This window comes from Lagopus muta, chromosome 6 (assembly GCF_023343835.1).
Source record: "Lagopus muta isolate bLagMut1 chromosome 6, bLagMut1 primary, whole genome shotgun sequence".
NCBI classification, from domain to species: Eukaryota; Metazoa; Chordata; class Aves; order Galliformes; family Phasianidae; genus Lagopus; species Lagopus muta.
The window spans coordinates 57,801,509-57,807,590 of NC_064438.1; the positions used below are offsets into that span (position 1 = coordinate 57,801,509).

Here is a 6,082-nt window from a genome sequence, read left to right on the forward strand (position 1 = left end):
CCCCCCAACACCATTCCTTCCCACACAGCGGCCTCCAGGGATCCCAGGAAACTGGGAATCAGGAAACCCACAGGACAGACACAGCAGCCTGGTCCCCAATGCGCAGCAACAGCGCATCTGCATCCAACCTGGGGTGCGGAGGAGGAGTCAGCACCTGAAACCCCAAATGCCTGCCAGCAGAGGGAAGGCAGCAAACTGGTTCCTTGCTTCTCACCCACAGCAATTCCGTTTCCCACCTGCACCCGGGGCTCTGCACACATCAGGCACCAGCACCACAGCCTGCATGGCAGCCCCAACGCTCACAGCACACCCTCAGTGCCTCCAGCCCCAGGATCTTCCCAGGCACTTCTGAGCCTCGAACCTTTGGGCTCAGCTACCACCTGCCCCCCCCCAAACCATCCCTGACTCCACATCCACACCCCCAAAGCCACTTCCACCAGCTGGGCAGAGCACAGAACTAAGTGCCACCTCCCAGTGCACAAACAAGTATTGGGGTTGCTGAGCCCCCCTCTGCTAAACCGACCCCAATGAGCCAAGAGATGCTGGGGGAGGAGGGATGGAAGCCCATAAATCCAGCAAGGAATGAACCCACAATGCCACAGAGCAGCACAGCAAGGAGGGACGGCCAGAGCACGCCAGGCTGTGAACACAGACAGACACAGACATCCCCACACAGCCAAGGGGGGGATTTAAGGTTTCCCAGCCTACAAGTGAACAAAGGAAGGAATAAGGCACAGGACATCCCCCTCCTTCCTACCTGCAGGCAGCCAGCGCCGCAGCCCCACACGCATCCCATACAACCTCCATCTTAGGCAGCTGCCGTGCAAGGTGACCCAAGATGCCTGAATTATTCAGCATTGCTTCGGGGAGAAGGATCCAACCCAGCCCCACGCCTTCCTCCTACCACCAGGCTGGGAGGCAGCAGCACAGCCATCCCAGTGCTGTGGGGATAATGGGGTCAGCTGAGCCCCAGCTGCTGGTCGGGGGCACGGAGGGGAAACCAGAGCACAAAGCCCGGCTGAGAGCAGCCTCTCGTCTCAGCTCCAGATGGGGCAGCAGCTGAGGTGCTGGGAGTGGTGGGATTGGGGAGGGGGCAGCAGCTGGGCCGGCCCCCCCCTCCTTCCCCCTTTGAGAGGGGCTCAGCTCCAATGGGGGTCGCTTTGTTTGGGTTCGTTAAGTCCTCCAAAATGATAAACTTGGGTCGAGCGGGCAGCTTTAGGAGAACTGCACTTTATTGTTGTTATCATTGTTATTTCTACCGACCCTATGGCAAGCCTTTGGCAGGAAAGCACTTGGGATGGTGAGATAAGGAATTCCCCCAGCATTTCTCTCCTCCCTTTTGCACCCACCCCCTTCAACACAGAGGCTGACAAAGCCATTCCCAGCTCAATTTAACCCTAACAATACAGGCTAACGCGGTAATTCAGGACTTTGAGCCAACCCCAACCTCCAAGCTTTAGCCTACATGGCCGATCCATGGATGGCACACTGCAGCTGGCACAGCAGTTGCTTATCAAAGCAAAGAGCGGAAGGAAGGAGCTTCTCCCAGTGCTGCTCTGCCTGCAGCCCTCAGGCTGCATTGCTGATGGCATTTCTGTGCACCCAAACCAATGCTGTGACCCAACCAAGCCCTGGCACCCAGCAGTGCACAGCCACTGGAGCTCCATCACATGGCCATGGCCAGAACATCAGCAGATGCAGAACACGGCCAATGTCACCTTGTGCTGAGCAAGGCCGGGACCCAGGCATTGGCACAGTATTTTGTTCCAAGGTGCCACCGACACGAGGCCCTGGAGCTCTTCTGGAAGGTCAGCTGTCTCATTGAGCTTTTTATCTCCTTCCCCTAATGAATCATCTCACACAGCACAGCTGGGACCGAGCTGACATCATTCCCTGCTTTCCCTGCTCAAACACAGACCCCTATTTCGCCTCTTTTGGGGCGATTTCTCAGCTTAACCCACTTCAGGTGCCACCATCTCCTTGGTTGAACAATGCCCAAAAGCCAATGGGAAAAAAAAAAAAGTCAATGAGAAAGAGGAAATAAACCACCAACAGAACCCAGAAGGACAACGCAGCACCCAACCATCAGCCCATGGCCACAGCACACCCACCTCTCCAAGGGTCACCCCAAAGCCAACCCTACAGCTGGCGTTTCCTCTGCCCCATTGAGCACTGCAATGATTTCCACGGCCCCTCGGTGCCACCCCTCTCCCCCAAAACACAGCCAACCCCTCCAGAGCTGGCAGAAAGAGGGGACGATGCTGTTAACCAGCCCGCAGATTAGCGGGCAAGCGATGACAAATAAAGAGCTATAAATTTATGTAAAGAGCTTCAAAGCAGCACGGAGGTTTGAATATTCACGGCACCTCGGGATTTGCATTGTAATGGGCCCTTTCAATAAGGAAAAACAATGCTCCCATCTGCTGGGGTTCTGCAAGCTGCCACGGGGCTGTGCCCCACAACTTGGGGAACCCTGATGGGATGAAACCCAGAGCCAATGGTCGTGGAGTTGAGGAATATGTAGAGTAGGATGGAACCCGTAAGGATTGTGGGGTCCAAGTGCTGGTTGCATACAGGACCACCCAAAATCCAAACCCTGTCACTACAGAATGACAGAACACCCCGAGTTGGAATGGATCCGTAAGGACATCAGGACCAACTCCTGGCTCCACACAGGGCCACCCAAAATCCAAACTCTAGGGATCATGGAATCACAGAACATCCCCGATTGGAAGGGACCCATGAGGACCAACACCCAACCGCTGCTCCCGAGCTGTGCACGGCACCGGGACGGAGCCCCGAGGACACGACGGGTGCTGAATCACGGTGCCACACACCGGCACCCCCACGGCGGACACACGGAAGATGCTCAAACGCCAACGCAGCATCCCAAAGCAACACACGCCAAAAAAAACCCCAAACCACCAAAGCCTTACCCCCAGCTCCTCGCTCCGGCTGACCCTAAGGGGCTCCGCTTTAGGGTCTCACCCCCAGCCCCGCGCTCACCCACCAGCTGCCGTCTGGGGACTTCACCAATGACAAACGGTGCGATGTCACCATCCCAGCCCCCGCCGGCAGCTCGCTACGTCCTTCAGCCCGCCCGGAACGACGCGGGCGGCCTCGGTGGGCGAAGCGAAGGAGCTCGGCTCCCCACCCCACCTCCCCCCGGTGCTCCCCGTGCTCACCCGGCGCCCTGCCGGTGTCTGCGGCGGAGCGCAGCGGAACGGAGCCGAACGGAACGGAGCGTGGCTACCGGAGGCGGCGCCCCGTTCAAATGCGGCCGCGTTTATTGGGCAGCGGCGCGGGGGCGGCCCCGGGGGGGCGGGCGGATGGACGGCGGTTCTTTGTGAGCCGGGGGAGGGTCGGCGCCGAGTGGCGGCGGCGGTTCGGAGCCCCACGCGGGGTCCGAGGTGCGCCGTGCGGGTGGCGTCACCGAGGTGCCGTGTCCCGGCTTGGGGTTCCCGTGCCTCCTCTGTCCTTTGCCCCGAGGTGGCATCACCGTGAGGCCGTGCTGGCTTGCACCCCAGTTTAGGGTCCTCGTGGTCCCCTCTGTCGCCGAGGCGGCATCACCACGCCGGGGGACGGCTTACCCTTGTCCCGAGTTGCCACACCAACTGATGCTGTGTCACCCCAATATCTCCAGCCCAGGAGCGTGTCGGCTCCCTGCCACCCAGGGTTGACCTTGTGCTGCAGGTCCCTCAGCAGTGACACAGCACCTATGGGCACCCCCAAAACGCAGCACCCTATTAAGGCCCTCATTGGGGCTGGAGTCCACCTCAGCGGCCAGCTGAGTGCAGCCTGTGGGTTCTCTGCTGGCTCGTATGGGGCTGAGCTCCCACTGCAACATGCTGCAGGCTTCTGTTTCACTTCTCTCTGCAAAAACTCTCCGGGAATCCTCTGAGCTCTCTTTGAAGATGAACCTGAAGCTGGTCTCAATATATTTAGGAAAAAAAGAGCTTCAAACCCACAAAATGCTGAGGGATGGCCAAGAGCCCAATGGCTGCAATGGGGACAGAGCCCCACTGCAGCACCAGGAGCAGCCCTGGTCTCCATGCAGTGTCATCACCTCCTGTCCCTGCAGTCCCCAGCGCGTGCTGCCTGCTGGGGTCACGGCCCCATGGCCCTGAGCGAGGCTAAAGGTGACAGCAATGGGGACTGGGGCTGTGTGGGACAGATGTTAGTGAGAGAGCTTTGTGCTGGGCTTTGGGGTCTGTTTTGTAACATTTGCCATTTTTCTCCGCAGCTTTCTTCTGCTCTGACACTTGCTGAGGGTTCTTCTATTAATTTATTTATTTATTTATTTATTTATTTCCTTTCTCCCTCCCTTTCCCCATTTGCTGTTTCATCCCCGGTTCAGCCCCCCCCCCCCCCCCCCCCCTTTTTTTTCCTTCACTGGGCTTTATGTGGAGCTGGAACCATCTGCTGCTTTGTTTTGTTGGAGCACGGCGAGTGCCAGGACCTTTATCCCCCGCACCCCTCCCCACCGTGCTGTGCTAATCCACAGCACTGCCCCAAAACCACCGCCGCCACCAAACAAAGCCTCTGCATGGCTGCGTGTGTGCAGCTGGGTGGGCAGCAGGGATGGGCAGCATCCATGGCATCCTCACGGTCCCCACATCCTCACACTCCCATGTCCCACGTCCCTGTGTCCACCTGACCCCATGTCCCCAATGTCCCTGTGTCCCCATGTCCGCATGGCCTCATGTCCCCATGCCTCTGTGTTACCATGCCACCATGTCCCTACTCCCCCAAGTCCCCAAATCCCCATGTTCTCATGTTTCTGTGTCCATACATCCCACATCCCGATGTTCACACATCCTCATATCCCCACTTTTCCACATCCCCATATGCCCACGTCCCCGTGTCCCTACGTCCTCAAGTCCCCATATTCCTGTGTTCCCGTGTTCTCATGTCCCAACATCCCTATGTCACCATATTTCTACATCCCCATGTCCCCAAGTCCTCATGTCCCTGTGTGCCCACTTGTCTCCCATTCCTACCTCCTCACATCCCCATATCCCCCCTTTCCCATATCCCCAATTCTTCATGTCCCTATGGCCCCATGTCCCCACATCCCCATGTCCTCATGTCCCATATCCCATATTCCATGTCCCCACGTCCCCATCTCCCTGCCCACGTTTGACAGCAGTAGTGGATGCAAATTCCCCCTTTCCTTTTAGGGCTGGCTTCTGGCAGAGTCATCCCACCGTATTCCCCCCATCCCCGTAGGATGAAGCCGTCCTTGCACAGCCTTTAGCTCTGAGCACCCTCACAGCTGCAGCTCAGTGCTGTGCCTGCAATGTGAGCTCACAGGAAGGAAACTCGGCTCTCCGGCGCCATCACAAGTGACGCAGGCAGAAGAACAGCAATCTGGGCAAAGCCAGGCCTGCCGAGCAGGAACGGGGCCGGGCCTTGTGCGTGTCTGTGCCAGCAACGTGCGGCCCCACTGCTGGGCAGGAGACCCTACAAAACCCCCCTCCCGGCCCCAGTCGCACTGCGCTGTGCCTCTTTGCGCCCCACTCCCCTGCACAGCAGCTCGCTGTTCTGTTCTGGGGCTGATTTCTGCTGCAAGGGGAAAAACCCCACAGCAGCCTCCGGTGCATTAAAGCGGCAAACCTACACAAACGGCAGCAAACGTGAGCAAGAGGGGCGTATAGCAACGGGGTAACAGCCGAGAGGAGCCCTATGGTCGGAGCGGAGAGAAGTCGGGGATGGAACAAGCCCGGACTTGGATGGATTTGTCTTTATTCTTGTACAAAAACAATGGTGATAGCCGTCCGCCTGCAGCTCGGTGCTGCCATCCTACGTCCGACCCGGCGCATTCCTGGGCCTGCTGCTGCTCAGTCCCGGCTCCGTCTCTTGGCTCTTATCTATATATTTTTTTAAAGTTATTATTTTTTATTTTGATGTATTACTTGTTATTATCGCTGTTATTATTTTGGTTCCGTTGGCTTTTTATCATTTTTATTTTATTCATTATTTATTCCTCCCCCCCCGCCCCCCCCCCCCTTCAATGCCCCACCGCTGCTCCGCGGCCCTGCACGTGGGAGTGTCCCACGGGAAGTGGGCGGGGCTATCGGGC

The 6,082-nt window shown here is 57.9% G+C and overlaps 1 protein-coding gene across 4 annotated transcripts in view; it reads right to left on the reverse strand.

Annotated features, from left to right (window-relative positions):
* NIN (ninein) overlaps positions 1 to 3,270 on the reverse strand; it is a 53,823-nt gene extending 50,553 nt beyond the window's left edge. For all 4 annotated transcript variants that reach the window (XM_048949114.1, XM_048949110.1, XM_048949111.1 and 1 more), the window contains exon 1: positions 3,186 to 3,270. The gene's annotated coding sequence lies outside the window, so the exon portion shown is untranslated. The remainder of the gene's footprint in view (positions 1 to 3,185) is intronic.
* Between the last annotated feature and the right edge of the window lie 2,812 nt (positions 3,271 to 6,082).